The following is a 24047-nucleotide window of genomic DNA, read 5'->3' on the forward strand; positions in this document are numbered from 1 at the left end:
TGGATGTTTGGCTGGCCCTCCGAGACTGGCGCATTGAGTGGCAAGATCTGCGGGCGGCTGCACATGTTTCTCACCCTACCATCTCTCCTGCTGTGAAAGACTTGGATACGGTACCGTGCACTGTGGACTGCGAGCCCGAATGCTCCCCGGTTGTCATGGCCGAGGTCTCCCAGGTGGGCAGGAAGCATGTTGGAGGGTCCGGGGAGCACAACGACAAGACCAGTGACTCTGTTTATCCCTTTTCCTTCCTATTGCCAGCCTACCTGCCTGAATGCCAACACCCTGCCTTTGTGTGGAATGTGATTCTACCTCGGGGGGACCCTCCTGGACTATTCCTTTGGTTCTTGGCTCGATCTGAGATTGCCCCTCCGGGTACTACGTGTTTGCAGATACCACCTGTGTGCAACTGGGACTCAGTTTTGACTCTTTTCCGTACTGGCCAGGGCTGACTTTTGCTCACTCATGTCGCTTATTCGTGAATTGGATGCTGGAGTGGTTTATGGATTGCACTGGTGACCGCGGGTGGATGGGGTGATTATATATTGATGCCCGCGTACTATTTAAGTGGGCCCTTGCTTCTGGGGTTGGGGGTGCACAAGGGGCTGGTGCTAAGGCCCTCCTCCGTTTCTCCCTCTTGTGGGGTTTCTTGGGGCGACAGGCATGCCTAATGGGGGGGGGGGGGGGGGGGGCCGTGGCCTTCCGCTGGTATGCAGGGTGGGGGATGGGATGTGTTGTTTGTGCCTCTGTGTCTCCATGGCCTTCTATCTTCTTCTCCTTTTCTATTTTTCTTTCTTTTATATATCTTTCTCTTCTCTGGGTTTGGGGATTCTGCGCGATTTGGGGATTGTCTGCATATTGTGTCCTTTATCGTCCTGGTTACAGACTCTCGCTTCTTATGGACGGGGCACTGTGTTTTGCTAATTGCTTGCTGCTCGCCATCCTTCCCGAATTGTGCGCCTTAGGATAATTTTCGATCGCGGCGCGATTGGTTCTGGGAATGTTTCGTATTGCACACTGTTCTCTCCTGATTTCATGTGACCGGAACCGATATGTTGCCTTCTGTTATCCTGATGTCATTTATCCTTCGGATTTCATTTAAAAATTAGACCTCATTGCTCCTATACTGGATCCCGACGGACTTGCCTTATTGATATGCAATACGTTTTTGAGCCCTTGGGCTATGTGCTTGAATGTAAGTGTAACTTTTATCAATAAAGGTCTTCCCAAAAATTTTTTTAAAAAAATAAAATAAAAAAGAATATTAAGAGAAGGAACACGAAAATAGACATGGGAGTACCAGATTAAGTAGTATAGCATTGTTCAGAGGGAAATTAAAGGCAAAGACTTGGTAAATGTACGGCGAGGTAATCAAAAGTATTTTAAGTCAATTAAGGCAAGCACACCAAGAAAAACAACTTATAAAATGCTTTTCCGATGGTAAATGACTCCTGAAAGACTCATTTTCCCCAAGGACACAAGCACCCACAGGGAGGGGGGCAAAAATGCAACCCAAACAGTCATGCACATTTTGTTTGGGGGGGCAAAATGTTTCCGTATTCTGGCAAGAAATCCTAAACCACATTTAAGAGATATGGAGGTACCAGATGGTAACTGCCCCAGGGCACATACTTCTGGGTCTCTGAGGCAATACCACACAATTAGTATATTGCTTAGGGGAATCTGCCTCCAATTGGTTAGAGCTTCAATAGTCCTAACTGCCTCTCAATGGAGTAAAGGGATCCTATATTATATTATAACACAACAGTTCCTAAAGCGGTGTCAATTCTGAGCAATGGAGAAGCAGACATATAAACTTAGGCCGGAAGCCAAGGTAATTGAGAAATAAAGAGGAGCGGGGAAGGTGAGTGAAGTTAGAGGGAAGGGTTTGATTACTGTTGGGGGGGTTGGAGTTAAAGAGGGACCACAAAAGTTGAATAATTAAGTTTTGAAAGTTGTGCACCCTTTTCAAGCCAAAAAAAGGCAAAGATTAAAAAAATGTTAAAACAGTTGATAAATCTTCAAACCCAAACTTCGAAGTACCTACTGTCTGTAATAGTATTTATATAACATGAAACTAGCAGGGGAGGCAACAGATTGCTGTACATTCGTTCAGGTGTACAATCTTGTACTATATGGCGTAGATTAAGTCATATCTGGTACATTACAGAACCCTATTTAAAATCATGAATTGCTGTGAGAGTCCTGCTAACCGGCAAAAACTCGCTCTCTAGAGATAGTCGAAAATGCTCTCCACCTTCCAAGCAAATGTTTGAGCATCAGCACAGAACCATTCTGATTACATTACAGCTATAGGACGTATTCAATATTTCAGATATTTCTGAAATCAAGAATACTGTAGGGTGCAAATTCCCTGGGTGAAGCCACGACCTAACAACCTGCTCTTTGTTTTATCATGCTAGCACGTTCCTGTTACAAGAGATCTATGTCACAAGTTACTTGGCCATAGCTGTACATAATAATGATGTGTTTCTCACCAACAAAGTGCTACACTGTGATGGGGGGTTCGCCAAATGTAGAACTCCTTTTACTCTGAGTGACTGCCCATCCATATGATATGGCAATGACAGTGCCATAGCTGGGGGAAACTTGAGGAGTAACAGCAATTACCTGCGCATTCACTTCCTCATTCCAGCCTTTGAAAAGAAAAATACATTTGAAGTAATACCGCCTTTCAAAAAATAGACATGCTGCAAAAACCTATTTTGCTTTCTAACTACAAACTCTCCTCCACTTTCCCATAGGCCTTTAATGGTTCAAGTGACAATGACAATTATTAGTCACCTGAACTACTGAAATTCGTCATTTATTTAATAATCTTCTGAGATATTCAAACTGCTTCAGCACATTTGAAAGACTGGCCTTCTAGTAGTATCAGTTATCGTCCGTCTCAGTTAACTTTTTCTTTGGTGGCTCCTAACGAATACCTTGCATTGTCTCCAAGTCTCCACACAGGGCAACTTTAAAATCGCCTTGCCTAGTGCTTTGTGGCCCTCACTATTTGCAAAGTCAGTTCCAACATTATTCTCCATATAGGAAACTAAAATCCTCTGATGTCCATTTGGTCACTGTTACCAAGTTCCGCCTTGTAAAATTGGGCAGCAGGACTTTTTCAGTTCAAGCAGCCCAGCTTTTGAATTATTTGCGACCTCTCTAATGAATGTTGATACGACTGCCTTGTAAAAAAGCCTTAACCCCTTCCATGCTGCTGACGGAACGGTTCCGTCATGCACTACGGGTGAGCTGTGCGGATGACGGAACCGTTCCGTCATGACTCCGCCCGCGCAAGGCGGAGTCAGCATGGGCGGGGAAAACCGCCCGCACGGAAGGGGTTAAAGACTTGACTTTCCACCCAAAAAGTTGCCCGGGGCATGGAGTTAGACCTTTTTGGGTCGAAGTCTACCTCTCTGGTTTGCTAATGACATCTTGGAGACATTCGCAAAGCTTCCCTAGGAGTGCATTCCACCCACTGCTTACCATTGGCTTTGTGGTTTGTATCTCACATTTGCTTGGCTTCTATTTGCTGGCTTTGTTTTAGACTGTACAGCTTGAGTTCATCTATTCAATAGCCCAAACCTTATTTACTGTAATATTTCACTGGTACTGGATATCTGTAAACAGGCCTTTACATTTTGTTCTTATCTTGTCACATTTTCTGTGCATTCAAAGACAGAGGTCAAATATCAGGCTCTGTCTTCCAGGGAGCTTGGTGCTTACTTTTCTTTTTCTGACTTCAAAGTGTGAAGGTTTATGTGACAATCATGTTGGCTACTGGGGGTGCGATTAAGGAAGGATGTACAAGGTTATTTTTTTTCTAGCACAGAACAAAGTTTAAATGTCTGTAAATTAACTATGCAGATATGTCAATATATATCAGAATTAGAAAAGCACAAATAAAGCAAATTTTTAGTCATTCTGAAGTATTGTGGAAACACATATGTTAATACCCTGCACGCTATACCTTTCCACTTTACTTACTCCAGGGCACTCCACACCACAGCACTCAACTCTACACCAATCTATGCCACTCTGCTCTACCTTACTCCACATCACTCCGTTACCACACAAATTCTTAGCAATGCTGAACAATGATGGTGTAAAACATGACTAAAACATATTGGCAAATCCAGTAGCTCTTGCATAGGCGAGACCCATGGGTTTCCCCAATATTTATTTACCTTGCGCCACAATACCTTTTTAAGTTCCAGAGTGCATTATAAGAATTATTAACGTAACATAACAGATAGCGGGAGTGGATCACCCAGTGGACATCCTGTTTTGGTACGTCTTGATGGATGTCCACCCTTAGTACCAAGGCTCAAGGCAATGTATTCTTTTTTATCTTTGTTCTGAAAATGTTGGTGGCACCTAGTTTCCCCATGAAGCCCAAACTGCGACTGCCTCTGCCCCCTCATTTTGTAACCTCTCGCAAACGTGCAATCATCCCCCGGCAGCAGGGTCCCAATGTGCAGCCATCGCCACCCTTAGCAATAACAGACAAATCAAACACGTGCAATCAGCTGCTGTGTCTGGCTACTGATTGGGATTTAGCAGTGTGAAAGTAAACCTTGTTGGTGTATTTAAATCTGCAACACAGTTCAGTTATAGAGTAACATGGGTTATACAGTCAAACAATACTGTTAAGGCCTTAAGAGGGGTATTGAATTTTAAAAAACATAATCTACTTGTCCAAGGGAAACGAGGATTCAGAAATCTACTTGCCCGGATTTTTTTTTTTTAATCAATGTGTCACTTTTGACCCAATGCAGTGAGGGGACAAATTAGAGCAGTGTTCTCATTTGGGGGCTCTGATGACAACCTCTCTGATTATGCTCATATTCTATCAGGGTTTGGATTCAATCAAGGCTCTGATTTTCCCACATATCTACATACAGGGACTGAAGTAGGTGGAAAGCTGGTGTGGCAGGTTTGGGATGCCCTGTGCGATTCTGTACATCCACTGAATTTCTACTCGAGCGGCAGGAAGACCAGCGCGAACAGCAGTTTGCACTACACTCCGCCACTTGTGGAACTTCGCAGCGTTTTTTTGTAACTTCGCGGAGTTCCACGTAGCAAAACTCAACAAACTTAAATCTTTTACGAAGATCGTAACCCTGCATTGCAAATCATTTTATTACAAGATATAGATGTGCAGACTGATATACACATTCAAACCAACAACCGCATCCAAGGGAAATCCTGGACTGTTTGTTCTAAGTATCTGGTTGCTGTTTTTCCAGAGACAACGGCAATGCTTGATACAAGGTGTGCCTGCACATGTGCAGGCCCTGGAGAACTGGCAAGACAATCAAAAACATCAAATTGTCTTCTGATGAAAGTTATGCCTTAATTGCAAAACACCTGAATTGGGCAGTTTCCGCAGCCCTTCCTACTCACCTACAATTCAAAGGCATTTGAGGAACAAAGTTCATTCATGGTCGCAATCAAAGTCAGTTAATCAATCAGTGACCATGTAGGTGTGTTGAGAGATGCTGTACTTATTGCTGATGGTAGTGGCTCCTTTTTACTGGTTATCCATCATTATCTCTCAGCACCATGACAGTCAATTGTCATACGGTCTGAATGTTTTCAGGTTCTCCTAGCTTTCCGCTCAGTCTGTGAAGTTTCTGAGGAATGGACTTATAACCAATATGACTTATTTTTGGTAGAGTTCTCCTAGAAATCTTAGTACCTGGTCTGAAATTCCACTTCATTAACAAGAGACTGGCTCCCGCTCGATTCAATAGCCTCATCCACTAAAGACAGAAAGGCTCTCAAGTCCTTAATCTCTAGAAACCAACAATGTCTTTAGCCTTTTTTGAAGCAGATGGAGCGAAAACAGAATTTATTTTCTTCCATCATAAAGAATCATTAATTCATGTCCAACACGGGTTATTACTTGAAGGTAACCCATGCTGGACACATACACCAAGTCCTTTAGCGGCATTTGATTCTCACATATAATACAAAACTAAGTTCACAACAGCATTTACTAAGTTTCAACAGAAAATAAATACCCCAATTTCCAATGTTCATGTGCCTCCCAGTACAAACCCTAAAGAGTTAATAACCTCAATCGAGAAAACACCCTACTCTACGGTTTATCCAAGAACAGTATTGCTAACCTAAAAGCTATTATCCACATGCAGCAAGAAATATCCTCCGAGAGGATAAGCAGGACCATAGCTCCACAGGATCAGTTTGTATTTTACACTGAAGCTACTGCAAGTTAGACCAAAAGGAGACCTTGCTGTATCACCACAGATTTTCACTTGTAGAAACCTTTTTACAAATCTGACAAGCTGTCATTTGCTATAGTATCAAAAGACATCAGGAGAAAGGCCTCTAATGCATAAATATAAAGAATTATAACGTTTTTAAATGAAGCTCTCCAATAAGCAGCCACAAAAGATTACAACTATTTTTCATACATGATCTTTACTCCAAGTCCCATCTCCTTAAGGAAAAACAATATTACAAGAGAGACTTCATTCAATAATTAATCAGATCTTCAAACGTGTTTGCATTTCATCTACCATAAACAGCCAGGGGTGTGGAATTCCTATAGTCCGACACCCAGGACATATTGTTTGGGTCAAGGACAACATGTTTTCGAGTATTCTTTTTCCTTGGGACATGTCTGCTCAACCCCCTTCAGCACAAACCCTGTGGCTGCCAGTTTACAGTACCACATTATGGATCAGGGAAGGGCGAGGTCTGCCGTTAAGGTACTATTTGTGTCCATATGTTAATAATGTTCGAACGTGTACCTATGGTTCATTAATAAAAAAGCCTTTCTTATTAGTGTGAGCACTTTTAGGAAATGTTGTAAGCTCGGACTGCACTACTGCCAGTGGTTCAAGTGTAAAAACGTGTATACCAGTTTGCACAGTTTACCAATTTGAGGCTACATACAATATTCCCGCAATGCTCTCTAATTAGATACAAATATCTGCAGCAGCTTTAAAGCAAGATTTAGGATCCGTTGCTTTCAAAATAAAATGTTCACAAAAAATAAGCAGGTAGGGATTTTTTTTTTTGCTAAATAACAGCGAAATTGTAGGTAATATTTCTTTGAGGCATCATTTAGTAAAATGCGTTAATGCATGCTAGTATTTCCCAAAAATATTCATAAAGGAAAATCAGTGCACCCAGTTTTAACAAGATAATGGGAAACATTAAATTATCCAATAAGTCTGACATTGGTGGACAGCCTTTTGGCTTTGTCAATGCATATGGTTTTTGTAAAACGGTGTGGGAGCTGCCAGGCCCTCACCATTATAACAATGGCAAAAAGCAATAATATGTTTGGTCTCAAAAAGCACAAACTCCACAGTAGTCTCTGGCACTGAACAGAACTACTTTGTGTGCTCCTTGTGAAAGAGCGGAAGCCAGTCAATGGACAGACAGATAGAGAGAGAATTTTAATAAAAAATTGGTTAACTCCAGACCTAATTAAGGGCCCATTTTTTAAAGAAAGTTACAAAATTGCACCCATGTTGCGTATAGTGTTATAAGTAAAACTGCATGTTAGTGGGAATGTTTAATGCCATTTGAATTAAAAATGTCCTGTCTGTAAATGACAGTGAACTACCACCTCATGTTTTAGTGATAGATTTACTAAAATTGAGTTTTTAAAGATGAACTGAGAACCATTCCTGCCCCTGCACTGATGGCAATGCTATTTGTGTACTAAGAGGCAAGTCAGGGGTCATGTGTACCCTATAAGTGGGATGGATTCTTAATATGCATGGAGCAAACGTTTAGCCTATTAAATCAAACCAAGTAGGTGTTTTTGTAAAGCAGGAATGCTCAACTCTCATTTTGGAAGGTGTTCTCTTATAAGTGATAATGAAGAAAAGGGTAACTCAGCAAAACAAAATATTTGCCTAGGATGACATAATGAGACCAATTTATGGGTCAAGTACATTACAGTTAGATTGATTCGATAGTTCAAGTTACAAATCCTGCAGGTCTAGTAAAAATTGTATGACTTTTTGAAGCCTTCCGTTACATTGGTTTTTAAACGTTAGTTTGTATATTATTACAGACCAACATATAACACCATTTTATCCTTTGTTTTTCTCAGTGAATTGTTTTTTAACATTGAGCAAGATCGTATTTGCATTCTAAGTGTTCTTCAGCTGTGCGTGGGTGCTGGGGGGGGGCAGCAGCAAGTAAAATGGGTGTGTGTATATGTGTTTTGGGACCCCCCTCCCCTTTTACTCAGCCCCACTGACAGATCGTCCAAAAACTGTCCAGGTAGGCGTTGTAGATTATTTTTTTATTGGAAAGTTTTGTGAAGATTATTCAAATAGCACCAAAGTTATTAGCAAAACAAAAACAATGCTCTTCCCATGAAAACTATGTTCTAAATCCAACTACGCAGTGAAGAACGTCACCCTGTTCATTGTGTAGTTATGGTAACCTGTTTTTTTTCAATAAACATATGCATTGCACCCGCTAGCATTTTACGGTTTTTGCTAGTTTCTAAAAAATTCACACAGTTGGGATTTTTGGAAAAATTGTGTGATTTTTCCAAAAGCCCCTGCAAAATTTATTTTTAAAAAAGTAGGAATCCTATTTGACCCTCTTTTTGTTGTACCCGCACAGCCTCAGGAGAGAGGTATTTTCATTCTTTTTCCCCTGCTCTGGGACATCACTATGGGCTTCCTGGAGACCTAGCCTGCCTCCAAAAACCTCAAAACAAGTAGTGCCATGCCTGCCAAACGGCAGGAAAAGACTGCTGCAGATTAGGGCACTGCGTGTATCTGAGCGGCCTCTCATTTGGCGGTCTTTCTCCTTGGTCCTCCAACCTTCTGTCTGGTAAAGACCTTCCTGGCCTTCCCACCCCCAACCCCACATATATCCCTAGCTCTCCTCATCCTTTCCTTTTCAGCTCTCTATTCCCCTTTCTACTTCCCACGAACACCTGCATCACTGAGCAGAGCGAAATACATGCTGCTGTGGGGGCTGTTAACTAGCCCTCTCCAAACTTCTCGCACCTTACATTAAGATAGGAGGAGGGAGCAGGAGCATATTAACAACTCCATCATGTAGATGCAAACTCTGACAGGGTACTGGTTCTACCCTAGGCAGCTCCTGGCAATGCAGCTACTAGCAGACTGTGGAAATCGGATTACCAATGTGAAGTTTAGAGGGAGCACATCTTCTTAGTGATACTGGAACTGCATAAGGAAAAATGGCTTGGCAGTGTATGGGACATATTGCACGTAACAGTGTATGAGTGTTACGATCCTGTCAGAGTGCAGGGTACTGGCAGCGGATTGAAGGGAGAGGATGCTGACCCTTGTAATAAATAGTGATATAAATCCTGAGATTATACAAGAGTTGGGTCCAATACCTAGAGCGTGCCAGGGTCCGGTCTCTTGCAATGCACAGTGAGGCATTTCCCGTTGGTTTATGGGTGTGCAGATCTTGTCAGTGAATAAGATGCTAGTCTTTAAAATGTATGGGAGGGTGATAATGATACTGGATTTTCCAGCCACGTGCAGCGTGGGATAGCTACTTGAATGTATAGCTGGAGATCCCGACTGAGAATGAACTAAGCGAAGAGTACCTGCAACATAAGAGAGGATAGTACTGCCCTGTGCAGCCAGATCTGCTCCTGACAGTCTATGGCAGTGGTATTCAAACTGTTTAATCCCACGCCCCTCAGTGTAAACAAAACATGGTCCGACCAACCTCCGAATTATTCACAATTTTTCCTTCAAATTGATAATGTTTAACTATGTCTAGACTTAATTAAACATTGCCCTAAGGGTTGTTAAGCATTTAAAAATGCAATCAAATACATGATTGCCAAACATACTATTTTGGTCAACCAGGCCTAACATGTAAAAGTTTCCATAGAGTGATTATCAGACTTGGGGGTGGGGTTTTTGAAGAATATTTGGAGTCCCTTCCCTTTTGACACATACTCACAGCTTGGATATAAATGACAAAACATGTTGGTGATCACTCATTACAGAGCAGCTTACTGCCGCTCGTTTGTTTTCCACTTAAAACAAAGCACCTTTATTAGCATACTTTTCCTTTTGGCCAGAGTCTTGCGCTCCCCATGGGAAAACTAAAGCCCCGGGGGGTGAGGGGGGGGGGGCGTCCCCCCAGTTTGAGGACCTCTGGTCTATGGGGTGCTGACCCAGACATATCACAGGGCATCTATATATTCTAGCAGTGTAAATTTAAATGTAAATGTATAGGCATTTATATAGCGCACTACTTACCCGGAGGGTCCCAAGGCGCTTCGACCGCTGCGAAACCCTTCCTGGCTTCCCTGAGAGATGGTCCCTTAATGGGTATCTCCAGGGTGAGACCAGGCATCCCCGGCGGTCTGGTGGGGCCGTTAGTGAAGATGAGGCAAGCTAATGACCAGAGTTGCCGAGTGTGATCGCTGATCGGAGTGGGCACCGAGGCGAGAGAAATATCGAGTCTGCTGACCCTGGTCCAGAAACCTGCTGCGCCGGGAATCGAACCCTGGTCCCGGGCCGTCCTCTGCTCTCGGGTCTGCCGCCTCTAACCAGTGAGCCACACTACTTCACTGTAAAACATATTGCTGCTGGGAGAGTGGAGGTAGCAGAGATCCTGAAATTCTATAATGGCTATGGGTATGCCCCTGGCATTATCTGAAGCAAGTATGAGATCCTGCCAAAGGTATGGATAGGCATATACATGTTGGCTCAGTAATGGGATGACTAATGGCACTGTAAATAGATGCAGATATTCTGGCTGGTCTTAGCCGTCTATGGAGGGTACAGATCACGATAGTGTGGAGGGATGGCGCTTGTGTACGGGGGGGGGTTGCTACTTGTAGTGCGTGTGTGTACATGGAGGAAAGGTGAAGCCCATGATAGTGTCCGAGGATGCAGACCGCTGCGATGTACTGTGGTAGCACTCGCGGTACTGGTGTTACTTCAGGCAGAATATGGACGTGTACATCCTGTGCATTGTGCTGGTCCTCTCAGTGTATGACAGTAGGGATCTGGTATAATGCAGTGCTAGCAATCAATGCAGGGGGCATGGGATTTCTTTCAATGTACGGGTGTGCAGGACTAGTAATGCAGGGTAGTGCTAGTCTGGCAGTGCATGGACATGCAGATCCTCTCAGTAAAACAACAGTGCTGGACCTGGCAGTGCATGGGTTTGCGGATCCTGGTAGAGCTAGAGTGTGCAGGACTAGCAACTGGGGGTATGTAAGTGGTGGAACTTTTTGCATTCTGCTGGTGTAGAGGGCTAACAATGCAGGGTTGAGCTAGCCATGCAGTGTATGTGTGTGAAAACTTTGGCAGTGTGCGGGGACTGTTGCACACAAGTGTACAGATCCTGGCAGTGAGCGAGTCCTCAACACTTGCAGTGCACGGTGGTACTACTCCTGTAAGTGCACGGATGCACAACCCTGACACAGTGGAAAACCTGGATCAGGACATGCTGCAAATTAGTGTGTGAGTGTAAGCCATAAACGTTGGTGTTAACTCTGGTCAATTTATGAGCAATATAGGAGTGATGCCACCCCTCACATCCGAGAAGGGTACTGCTCCAGTTAGGGGGTGTTACCCCTGCCACAGACTCCGCCCACCTCCTTTCCCTCCACAATGCTCCCACTCTCCCCCACTTTCTTCTTCCTGGGCTGCTCCACCTTCCTCAGAGCCCCCTCAAACATCACCTCTCTGCTCCCAGCCCTGCCCTCCCGTACCCCAGTCGTGGCTCCGCCCCCAGTACCTGCCGCCACCGCCGCTGTCACTTGTTCGCTCCCAACTGCAAAGAAAACGGCCAAGGTATCCAGCACTAACGAGGCGCTGGGGCCGCGAGACGTGCGCGCGATACGCGCTGACGTCACGCAACGCACCTCAGCGGCAGCGCACGCGCCGGGGCCGCTGGAGAGCTGAAGGCGGCTGTGGCACTCAATGGGGCCCCGAGCTGCCTGGTCTCTCCTCATTGGGAGGGTCACAGTGACTTCAGGCGCGCGCCGCCCCGCAGCGCACGAGCCCACCCAATGCGCATGCGCACTTTACAGTTCAGGCAGCGAGCGGTTTCCCGCTGCTTGCCTGCCTCACAGAGTTGTAGTTCAGGGCTGCAGGTGTCAGCACCACAGGTGACGGGGGCAGAGAGGGTGCCAGGATTAGAAGGCCCTCTCCCCATCTGAAAAGCTGTACGAGTGGCGTAAACACCGGAGTTCCTTTCCTCCTCTGTACTTCAATGCAAGTAAATGGGAAAATGAAAACGTTCGTTATTGTGACGCCCCTCCCCCTTAGGTGGGGACTTCGTTGGCTCCAATGGGATCATGTTGCCTGTGCTCGCATTTTCATCTCAGTTTGCTGTGACTTTGCTTGTCCGTGAGATGGGAAGCTCCTTACCGGATCAGCTGCTGCATTCTCACATCAACTTTCAGCGAGATTGAATTGGAATGAAACATTAAAAAGTGTCTCACGTGCGAATATCAAACTTTCATCCTTCATTACTTGGTTAGTATCAGAGGGGCTATCTTGGGGAGATGTTTGTGGTAAACTACAATATTTAAAGTGTGCTGGGCTTGTAGCATTGGCCAAGACTTGAAAAGAACATTATTTCTTTGCAACTCCAATGTGTTAATGTTATGGGGAATTTGTAAAGCGCTCGGCTACTCCAAGGAGTGTCCCGGCGCTAAGAGGTCCCCCATTGAAAAGAGAGACAGTTGGCACTCACAATCCTGCACAGCAAAATTACTGAAGGAACAGCCAGGTCTTGAGTTGGGGTCTGAAGCTAAGAAGCTTTCGCTCTTGTCTGAGGGAAAGAGGCAGCGAGTTCCATAGTCTTCCCACTACCACCTGAAAGGAACGTCACCCTGTTGTAACGAGCCACTACACATATAAGTTGTAAAGTACGATTTTATTCAAGATACAAGTAATAGGTGCTTCCAGCTTGGCGGTAAAACTCTCACCTCATGAACATTCTAACTCGCACGCTAAGAAGCAGTGCGGGGCATACCAAGGAGGAGGGAGGGAGGGGGGTGGGTGCGGACGGGTTCAACTGGTGAGATTACAACACACCTTCCCCCCTAAGGAGAGCAAAGGAAAGAGATCCCAAAGCCCCGGGCTAGGGAAGGGAAGGAAGAAGAGAGAGAAGGAAAGGACCCCAGAGAAGAGACAAGGAGGGAACGGAAGGGTTGACAAGGGGGGGGGGGGGAGAGAAGATAAGCACCAGGGACCAGAACAGGGAGGACTGAGAAGTGGAGAAAGGAGACAGGGTGAAGCGACCCCCATAAACTTGCAAATAAAGAACAACATAGACGCTGAGACTTGGACCCCCCAAATCAGGAGACAGGAGGCTCTCTTCACATTACCCTGGAAGGGAGGGTGGAGATCCAGCTGGGCGCCAGTCTAGTAAGGTAGGAGATACTTGCACTACAAAAGTTAGTTGTTTTAGCGACCCAGTCTTCCCGAGAAAAGGTAACAGTCTCCCCATACTCTTCTGAATTTGGCTACTTCCGTCATCAAGGTGATGCTCACCACCGCATCTGGCGGCCAAGATGCTGAGAGATGGGGCAGATAGTTCCACGTGGTCCCTAGCCACGTTCTTTTTTTTTTTTTTTTTTTTTTTCCTTTCTTCACGGAGTGGGTGACTGTTCTGTTCCATAAGATGCTTTTGTACGAACTGAGAGCACAACATTTGCCCTCCTTTGCGTTCCCCTTTTTTTTTTTTTTTTTTTTTCCTTGTGTCACAACCTTGTTTGGTTTTAAATTGAGGGTAAGGAAGAGGAACTGTTGCCTAATGGTACTCTGAATTAATGTCCTCAGGAACCGCTCGACCAAAATGTTCTCTACTGACTTGCTGAAGTCCTCCGTTACCCATACCTCCTCACCTTGCTGGCAAGCATAGATCCCTTGAACCGTTTGTTCCTTTTAATATATGCTTATTATTATTTATTTATTTTTTTTTTTTCTTAGGAAGTTTCCTGGACCATATTTCACTGCTTCTGACCTTGCCCCTGTGAACGGTTACTTTCTCATTATTCTCCTTGTCGTTGTGTCTCTCATAATTTCTCCTGTGGAACGTCGTGCCTGTGCTTCTCGCACTTTCACCTGTACCAGCCTCCTCGGGAACTGGACTTCCCTTCAACTTCGCCCCCGGGATAAACTTAGTAAATCTGGCCTTGTCCTTGGTAAGCCCTAACCCAACTTCTTCCCAGCCTTCTGGGAGCCAATGGACTCTTCCATCCAGACCTTCAGGGTGCTGGCTAGGTCCGTTTTTGAGTGAATTCTCACTCCCTCTTTGACGATTTCCTCTGTCCAGGTTCGAGTGAGGGTCAGATCTCTTATACGGTCTAAGTTGGTAAACAACCCTAGCGGCATTGCTCCGCGCTATCTTACCCCTTTGGCATTTTGGTTTGGACAGTTCGTCCACTCCTCTTGTGTACTGTGCAACCCCGTACGTTTTCTCCTTAACCACCTCCTTTGCTTCCAGTATATCATGTTCCCTGTTCATTCTCCCAAAGTTTTCTCTCATCCTTTTTCCAACATCCTTTTCCTCAGACATATTCCGCTTTATTTTGCTCTTGACCCTCGCGGTTTCTGTCTTCTTTTTGTTCCTCCAGGCTTTTCTTCTTCTTACTTCCAGGCCTAAGGATGGATACGTGTTGACCTTCAAATACTCCAATCTGGTGAGTGGGTTACTTTTGTTTACAGCCAACCTTATCTTGGACTCAGAACTTTTCAGATTTTTGTTTCTACTTATTCTCCCTCGTTCCATCTCCTCTTGTGCTGCAATCACCTCTTCTGCGTTATTCACTTTAAATTTCATACTTCTCTTCATGTAATACCACTCTGTCTCTTCTTTTCCTTTCAATATCAAGTTTCCTCCTGCGTCTGCCGCTTTCACTTCATTTCCTATGGTTAAAGACAAATCGTTCTTCCACTTGTATTTGTCCATCACTGTACTTTGTGACTCTGAATCTGCGACAGCTCCCTTTAATTCTCCACTTCTATTGATGGTATGCCTCAGTCTTGCTTCGTTTTTGTTTCTCACCACTTCGTTATCTCCCCTCTCTCGGCATATTTTCATCCTTTGTACTTTGGCACTTCTTTCTCTTTTGTTTTGTACATTTGCATAATTCAAGACCTTTTGCCGACCTTTCGTTTCTGCGTCCTTACAGTCTCTCCCTTCTCTTTTAATATTCGCCATCCATTCTCCACCTTCGCCACAGATAGTCCATTTTTCTTCCACTTTCTCTCTTTCCACGGGTTCCTCCTTCTCCTCAGAAATGGTTATGACAAAAACTATGCATTTTTTCTCGTACCATCTCCCTCTCCTCCTTATCTGCGGTACCAATTTTTTCTCCCTTTTTGTTAATAGCATATGATGCGATAATTTTCCCATAGTGCCTCTTCTGATGACTTCTTTATGCTTTGATCCTACTATCCTCCTTATGTTTAGAGCTTTTCTATCGAGGCTCTGGTGGGAAGGTCAAGTTACTTGCACTACTCTGAGATCCCTCAATGTGCTTTGTTCACAACTGCTGTGGCTTACTGATCCTTGACCCGCACAAGTTAGGGATCCACGAAAAATATATAGTGACTCACATGAGATGCTCTTCCTCAAATCTGGGTAAGACTTTCCACTTAGAGTTCACTGCGCGCCTAGCCCCTCGGAGATGTCCTCACACAGCTTCACCACGCTGCCTTCGTTCGGTTTCCAGCTCAGGACACAAAAGTTTTCCACACTCCCTCACACAGCTGAAAAACACCGCCTCATCTCCGTTTCACGAATGGCACGAGTAAACTGCCTCCCCTGCTCTTCACCGTTGATTAATACCTCTCGTGGTGCTATCTTTACTCTCTGTAAACTTGCACCTACACGCATGCATATGTGGAGAGATCCTCCTACTTGACTGTTTCCAATTGTCTCAGTACCAGGAATGTAGATTTCTCAGACTGGCGGTGGTGCCACTTTCAGCCACTCCGATTTCCTCCGAAGTTAATTCTCTCCTCAAACAAACTAAATGAGTTTATTGGTTCTCCTTTATCCTTTCCAAAACCACCCCACGTCTTTCAATAGTTACAGTCCTATCCTTTTATTTATTTTTTTTCCTTTATTTATTATTTATTTACTTATTTCCTCCGATCTGTGATAGTGACGAGCGTGCGTTTTAAAGAATGGCCCACAAGGTGGCAGTGCACTCAAGCTCCTGTTCAGATTACTAACCGTAGCAACCGACACTAACGCCAGTCCAACTACAAGATATTACTTCGCTGTTTAGGAGACCAGAAGACACAAATCCCTTCTCAACTTTTCCTCACAGTCAATTTCTCAGGGGCTCACCTCTCAAATTCCAAGAAACGTCACAATACTCCCAGTTGGGAAATGCTTTCATCCAATGCTTTTCACGCGGGTACACTCCACATTACGCAGTTAATTACTTGGATGCCTTTGTTTCCTTATATCTCCAGGAAGTGCAGGAATAACTCTCTCAGATTTCATCTTTTTAACACTTTACTTTTCTTATCTCACATTTTCCTCTTGTGAAATACAACACCTCGCAATGTCATACCTCAACTTCTTCACGGGTGAGTAGTCCAACCGACAGGCTCTCTACTCGGGACAGATTCTGTCAGTGAACACCTTTCGGTGAAACACAAACCCTCCGTCTCCTCAGCGCAGCTAACAGCAGGGGCCGTGTTTCAACCTTTCTTTTTCCTCTGTCGATTTCCCCCCGCCGTTTCTTCTCCCTGAATCTCAGCTAGCACTTCATGCCCACACGGCTGGGGACTGCCACAGCTTGCCACACACGCCTCTCCGCTTGTCACTTCTCACCTCTTCTTAGTGCCTTCTCCCACGACGTTGTGCCTCCTTTATCCAAGGTTCGGTTCACACACAGGATACTCCGCCACCTCCACCAGCTTCGACTCAGTCTGCGGAACCCTCAAGGACATTTCCAGTTGTCCTCTTTCTTTGTCTTTGTCCTGCTTCGTGTTGCATGCGAGTGACGCGATGCCGGGAGGGATCACGGCGATGCTGTCGGGCAGAGGTTTCTCACGTCAGGTAAGGACTTCCGCGTTTTTTCCGTGCTCAAAATTCTTCTTTGCCACCACGGCACATTACGTCAACTTCTCAACGCGGTGGGAACAGTTACCAAGGAATTTCGTTCCCCCTCCGCTCCGCTCACTTAATAGGCTTCGGCTGCTAACCTCGCGGACTTCTGCCTCTTTCAAATCACCTAGACTCAGGCTTAATTCCTCTTCTCAAACTCAAACTCTAACGAACGCCCGGAGCAGGTCATTACTTCGTTTCATCATATCTTCAAACAATCCCAGGGGAGAGCACACCCTTTGCCCTGGCTCAGCTCCGTTTACTTCCACGTTCCCCGTGGAAACTGGTTTCACGATCCACCAACACCAGCAGACCTCAATTCAGGAAGAAACGTTTCTCTTCTCAACACGGCACCAGCTCGTCCACCGAGGCTTCACACCGACTACCTTTTTCTTTCCGGAGTCGAGAATCACACGTCCCCCCCCCTAGGGGACACCTCGTTGAGTTCAGCCCGGATACCGGTATGTCTGCTGCCCAGTGATCTTCCAGCACACTTGAGAGTCCTTCTTATGACTTCACAACTCCGCACAAGCTTCAAATTCATCCAGGGGGAAAACACCAACTGACCCTGGCTCAGCTCCTCGTCCTCGTCGCCAGAAAATGTTGTAACGAGCCACTACACATATAAGTTGTAAAGTACGATTTTATTCAAGATACAAGTAATAGGTGCTTCCAGCTTGGCGGTAAAACTCTCACCTCATGAACATTCTAACTCGCACGCTAAGAAGCAGTGCGGGGCATACCAAGGAGGAGGGAGGGAGGGGGGTGGGTGCGGACGGGTTCAACTGGTGAGATTACAACAATTTGGCATCACTAACAGATGTACCGATGACCTCAACGTCCTGGCTGGAATATAGGGTGTAATTCTCTTTCTGATGTACTGAGCCCCGCTGTTATGGAGAGCCTTAAAGGCCAGCACCAGAGACTTAAAGTCAATCCTATTTTTCACTGAAATCCAGTGTAAGGTTTTTAAATGACTTGCCATATGGGTCCTAGGCCCTACCAAAGAGACCACTCTGGCTGCCGCATTTTGAACAACCTGAAGACGTCCCAATAAATAATTTGGGATGCCCAGGTATAATACATTGGCATAATCCAGCCTTGACATAATCAAGGCTTGGATTACTGTCTTCCTATGGGACAATGGCAACAGAGGTAGGAAGTTCTTTTGTAAGTAAGAAGCACAGGAAGCAGAAGTAGCTTTGTAGTTTATTTGTAGATTAGACCCTAAGATGTCACTGGTAGAGAAGCTCAGCTGCAACTGACTCTTACATTCCTATGTACACACAGTGGAGTCACCAACATTCCACTAGGATTAAAGGGACAGTAATAATGTAAAAACAGGAGAATGTATGTAACACATCCTTCTTCTTAAATAAAAAAAACAAATAATAAAAAAAAACTATATACATTGCAATGACATACAGGATCATTCTATATATATACAGAGTCACATCAAATAATCTTTAAGCTTGACAGGTTTCACAATGATACGTCCTGACAATCTTCTGGAGCTGGAAACATCCACCTTTGGAAGATCAGATGACGTGGGTTGAACATGAGGAGAATGAACAGAACTTGGAACAGAACTAGAACCAGACCCCTTTTCCAACCAAAGATCACGTTCTAAATCATTGCACTTAACAACATTACATACATTCCATTTTTGTCCATCATCCAGCAGAACGCAATTACCTAATACCTTCAACACCTTCTTGGGACGAGACCATCTGGAAGAACCATCCTTGGATAACCCAAAACGAGAAGATCTCACCAAATCACCAACTTGAAAACTACATACACGTTTCATAATTTTATCATTATGCCTGTCCACATACTTCTTTTGGTAAGAGCTCATCCTACTGTTGAGATTTTCTTTATAATTGCGACCTGCAGAAATCTTGAGCATCCATGCAGGAGTCACCTTATTACCAGCAGAGCGCCCCTTCAAAAGATGAAATGGAGATACCATGGTAGCAGAATGTGGAGTATTCCTATAACTCCAAACCAAAATTTTGACAGCAACTTTGCAATCATTGCCACCTGACACAGCTAATTGTATACAATCTTTTAAAACACGGTTGAACCTTTCTACCATGCCGTTCTCCCTTGGGCAATACCTGGCCACCAGAAATCACACCTACATCTTCTTTTCATGCCAGACATGCCTGAGTGCCCTTCGTGCATAAGATCCAGTAACCTATTTCGTAACGAAGACGGTACGACAAGTTTGTCAGCTCTTCTAACCACACCCACCACAAGGTCATAAGAAAGTTCAGGCCAAACGGTTTTATATTCGGACAAGTCAGAATCACTCCAAGAAAAATTATTGCATGGTGATGCTAAGCGTGCAATTACCTCCTTCAATACCACATCATCCTGAACAGCTTGTCTCCATACTTCCAAACTTATAGCACCACTGCAAGCTTCATCCACAGAAGCAATTGACCAATCTTCATCTTGTTCAACCACAACATCTTCACCTCCAATAGGAAGTCGAGATAGGCAATCAGCATTGACATTTTTGATTCCAGGTACGTATTCCATTGAAAAGTCATATTCTTGTAACTTATAAATCCACTTGGCAATTCTAGGCGTGGCTTTCCCTGCACCCTTAGTGGAAAAAATATCAACAAGGGGTTTATGATCTGTTCTCAACTCAAAGTTAGTGCCCCAGACATAGTTCCTGAAATAATTCACACCCCAAAAGCAAGCTAAAGCCTCTTTCTCGATGACAGAGTAAGAAGGTTCAGCACCTTTCAATGTTCGTGAGGCAAAGGCTACCACCCACTCAAATTTGTCTTTTCCTTGCATCAAAACAGCTCCAAGCCCATATGCACTCGCATCCACCACGATGATCGACCTCTTGCTGGGATCATAAGGTTTAAGTGCAACACTCACTGCATGAGACGCTGCTTTTCCTGGAAATCGTTTTGAAGAAGTTATTTGGTTCTTTTGCTGTAGAAACGTTTCTCTGGTTTTCTTTTTCCTTGTAGAATTTTTTTTTTTTATAATGATGAGAACATCAAAGGGTCAGATGGGTTGTTTTCTCCCTCGTCGCCACTTTTGTAAGTAAGAAGCACAGGAAGCAGAAGTAGCTTTGTAGTTTATTTGTAGATTAGACCCTAAGATGTCACTGGTAGAGAAGCTCAGCTGCAACTGACTCTTACATTCCTATGTACACACAGTGGAGTCACCAACATTCCACTAGGATTAAAGGGACAGTAATAATGTAAAAACAGGAGAATGTAACAAGTTCCTCATCATTTTTAAAAGTCTGAAACACGGGCCGGCTACAGATTGAACCTGCAACTTCAGGGAAAGATGAGAGTCAAGCATGACTCAGATTCTTCACAGTGGAAACAGGACTGGATGGTGGAGGCTGATCCTTGAATGCAACTTGGTCAACCCATACCATGTTTAAGAGTTGGTTGTTGTGCTCGCGATCATTTCATCTTCATAAGCGAGCACTATCAAAGTTGACACACCACAGAGTCAAGTCACTGTATATCTTCTTAGCTGTCAGGGAGCATTTCTCTTTTGTTACATTCATTTCTCTATCAACAGAGCGGTGCCCCTAGAACCTGAGCTGTAGCCAGGTGAGGAGAAGCACGTTCCTCTCGCATCCAAGGTGAGCGGGAGGAGGAATAACTAAATGTCCAAATGATTTGTATATGAGCCATGACGTGTGAATGGCTGCATGTGAGATCACGGTACTAATTGTCTGCTGTTATCTCCACCCTTGTATGTCTCTCTTGTTTCTGTCCGGATGTCTCTTGCATTTGGACGACAATCTTCTACACAGGAGGAGTGAGAGGAAGAATCAGGTGATATCTTTCTCTTATTTTCGTTTTTTCACTCTCACACATTTTTTGAAACAGTAGCAAAGTTCTAATTGGTCCTGATGAAGCAGTAGATACCTTTTAGGATCACTAATCTGCAGAAACATGTCGACCGATGCATCCAGCCAGTAGTTATTTGTTGAATCCACTGGCTCTTTGCACTAACCATGTTTTTACCTGTGGAAGTGTACGATCATAGAATAAAGTAATTTTTGCGTCCAATTTTAACTGAGCACTTTTTCTCACTCATCTTTCTTTATGCACTGTTTCTAGTAACAATACCTTGCCTACACAACATCTTAGCGGGTCCTACTCACTTCACGACCAGATTTAGGTGAAGTGGTTACAACGAGGACTCTCCACTCTGTGTGGTGGTCCAAATTATGGAAAGGGCGGTACAGGTTAGTTAACTGATGGTAACCTGACACGCTGTGCAGATGTCCTGTTGCATACCACACTGATATTTTGGATGCACTTAGGTGAGGGTTTATAACACACAAGACATACTTTAAGGCCTTTTTCAGCCTAGACCCACAGTTACTCTTTTGTATTTGCATGATCCTGTGGCCACCAATTCCGCCATTCATCACAAGTGTCCCCAAAAAATAATTTCAGTTTTGGCGGTATTGCATGACAGTTGGTTGGCTCATCCTTTTCATTCGTCAACAACAATTGGGAGTCATCGGCATAGGTTATAACTTTAGCCCTGTGTTTCTCTGCTAGGGATGCAAATTGTGCCATATAAATATTAAAAAGAGTTGGGCTCAAAACTGAGCCCTGAGGCACTCCAACATTCAGCAATGGAATATCCGCTGAGAAGGGTGGGGACCAAACAGATTGCTGACGGCCTTCCAAAAAAGAACAAAACCACCTGAGAACCGTGCCCCCAAAGCCACACTCACTGAGTCTCTGTAGGATTCGTCCATGTGGACTGACGCTCGCTAAAAATCTCCTCATCTTCACGTTCCTAAAACTTGTGCTCACTCATGTATCACCAAGCTCTTGCTCACATTTTGATGTCTGGATCCCCTTGTTCGCAGTCAAGTCCTAAAACTACTGGTGGTCATTCTTAGGAATCCTACTTGCCACTAAGCAACATGATCCCAGAGGATCATGATCGTCCTCAGGGTTGGAGGCTTCTGCTTACCCTCCAGGGAGCCATGGGTGCTGCTGATTCAAGGTCTCTAAACTGCCCACTTACCAGTGGGGATCATTCCCTCTCTGAATTGTGGCTCAGGTGCCTTTGAAACGCAGCTCATCGTCTGGTCGTGATATCTTTATCCACTCTTGTTCACTCTTACCCGAAAGGTCACCAACACATTCAGTTGCTGCAGCACAATGTTCACCTTGAAATTTCACATAGCTTATCTTTATCCTTTATTCTCTTGGTGCTCTATTCACCCTGTGAATGAGGTTCACAGTCACCACCAAACCTGTAAAGCTGCAGCTTACCCTCAATGATCACAAGAGGGGGTGGTTGGTGTTGAGCACGTGCTTTAAGGACATAGCTCAATTTAGGTTCCTGAGCATACGTTACGTCTTCCGGTACTTGGGGTTCCTTGCTCACCCTCACTTCCTTTGCATATCGCTTACTTAGCTTCAGTCTTCAAGGCGTTGTGTTTGCTTCCAGGGTTCTTGCTCAGCCTGTGGTATGTATGTTCCTGCTGTCATTTATTTATTTATTATGCTCAGGTGCCAACAAGGCTCTTTCTCAGGGATATTTGTCATTGAAGTTCCTGATCACTGTAGGACCCTGAGGCTCTACATCATTTTCAGGTCAATGAAAATCCCAATAAATTGCACATCTATGAAGTTCTTGCATACTTTCAAATCACAGACTTACCTGGTCACCTTGGGTTTCTGTCCATCCTTAGGTCATCTGAAAACTCAGTTAAACCACAGTTATCTGTGGCTCTACACACCAAGTCTTTCACAGATTTCCCCCTTCTGTTATTACACAGAAACCTCTCTGCCTGTGATGTTTTGAGAGTCCACAACAGCTTGGCACTTGACTTTTATATTGTGAACGCAAATGTGCCCTGAATCTGCTTGACATGCTACAGGAAATCCCTCTAAGTGCAGACTTTCCTTTAATCTCCTGTATATATATGTGCCCTTGCTATCTCTTTCAGTCCCCATACATATCAACTAGCTTCTCTCTTTGGCACTCATCCTCCCCCCTTTCTTTAGTCCGTTTCACTTCCACTCTTACATTCTAACCTAGTGCATATATCATAATTTTGGTTTCTCTGTGGCTGCCCATGTATCATACCAGCTTTTTATTTACTCTCTGCCTTTTTCTCCCACTCCACAAAATGTTCTCTTTCTCCCTCTACCATTTTCTTTCCCACTCATTTCCCCTCTTTTTCTCGTTTTCCAACTCCTTTCCTTGACTCTGGTTTCATGTTTCTCATTTTCCACCATTTCCCTAATCCCTCTCCCATTCTCTCTGTCTTTATTTTATATCAATCCTCCCACTTTTCATTCTCCCTAGTAAGCTCTTATCTACTTTTGTGGCGTGCACCCTGAATAGCGAAAGAAGAATTTTGAGGACAAAATATCAACACTGAAATATTAAGATAAAGTCAAAATTTTCCATACTTAACTCCACATATATGTACCTACTAGGGACACAACATTTCAAGGAAAGTAGATGTGCGTTTCTGGACATGGCGAAAGCATTTGACTCTTTCGAATGGCCCTATATGTTTACAGTACTTGAAAGAATGGGAATGCCTGTAAGCCAGGATAAAAGTGAATTCAATGTTGACCCCTTTTTTTCCTGATAAGAAGAGGGACATGCCAGGAGTTCTCCCCCATCACTCATCCTTTTTAGGGCTCGCAAGCGAAGCGAAAAGCCCTTTTCTAGGGGTTTAAAAAATGGACCTGGAAATTCCACACAGCTCGTGCGTGTTATTTCCTAGGTCCATTTTGATTGGGCTTTGCGTGCGTGCTGTTTTTTAAAAGAACACGCAATAGGCCATAGGCGGTCGCATAGCTCTGCCCATGGCCTATTGGTGTCTGTTACGCGCACCAAAGCCCATGTGTCTTCAATTATCGTGACGACACGGGCGCGATAATTGAAGACATATGCCTGCAGTGGCG

The 24047-nt window shown here is 44.4% G+C and overlaps 1 protein-coding gene across 2 annotated transcripts in view; it reads right to left on the reverse strand.

Moving 5' to 3' along the window:
- Window positions 1-11860, reverse strand: part of GTF3C2 (general transcription factor IIIC subunit 2) — a 908247-nt gene extending 896387 nt beyond the window's left edge. Inside the window, exon 1 of one of the 2 annotated variants that reach the window (XM_086928162.1) lies at window positions 11758-11860. The gene's annotated coding sequence lies outside the window, so the exon portion shown is untranslated. The remainder of the gene's footprint in view (window positions 1-11757) is intronic. The other variant, XM_086928163.1, reaches the window with a different exon arrangement.
- Window positions 11861-24047: the final 12187 nt, after the last annotated feature.

This window comes from Lissotriton vulgaris, chromosome 6 (assembly GCF_964263255.1).
Source record: "Lissotriton vulgaris chromosome 6, aLisVul1.2, whole genome shotgun sequence".
Classification (NCBI taxonomy): Eukaryota; Metazoa; Chordata; class Amphibia; order Caudata; family Salamandridae; genus Lissotriton; species Lissotriton vulgaris.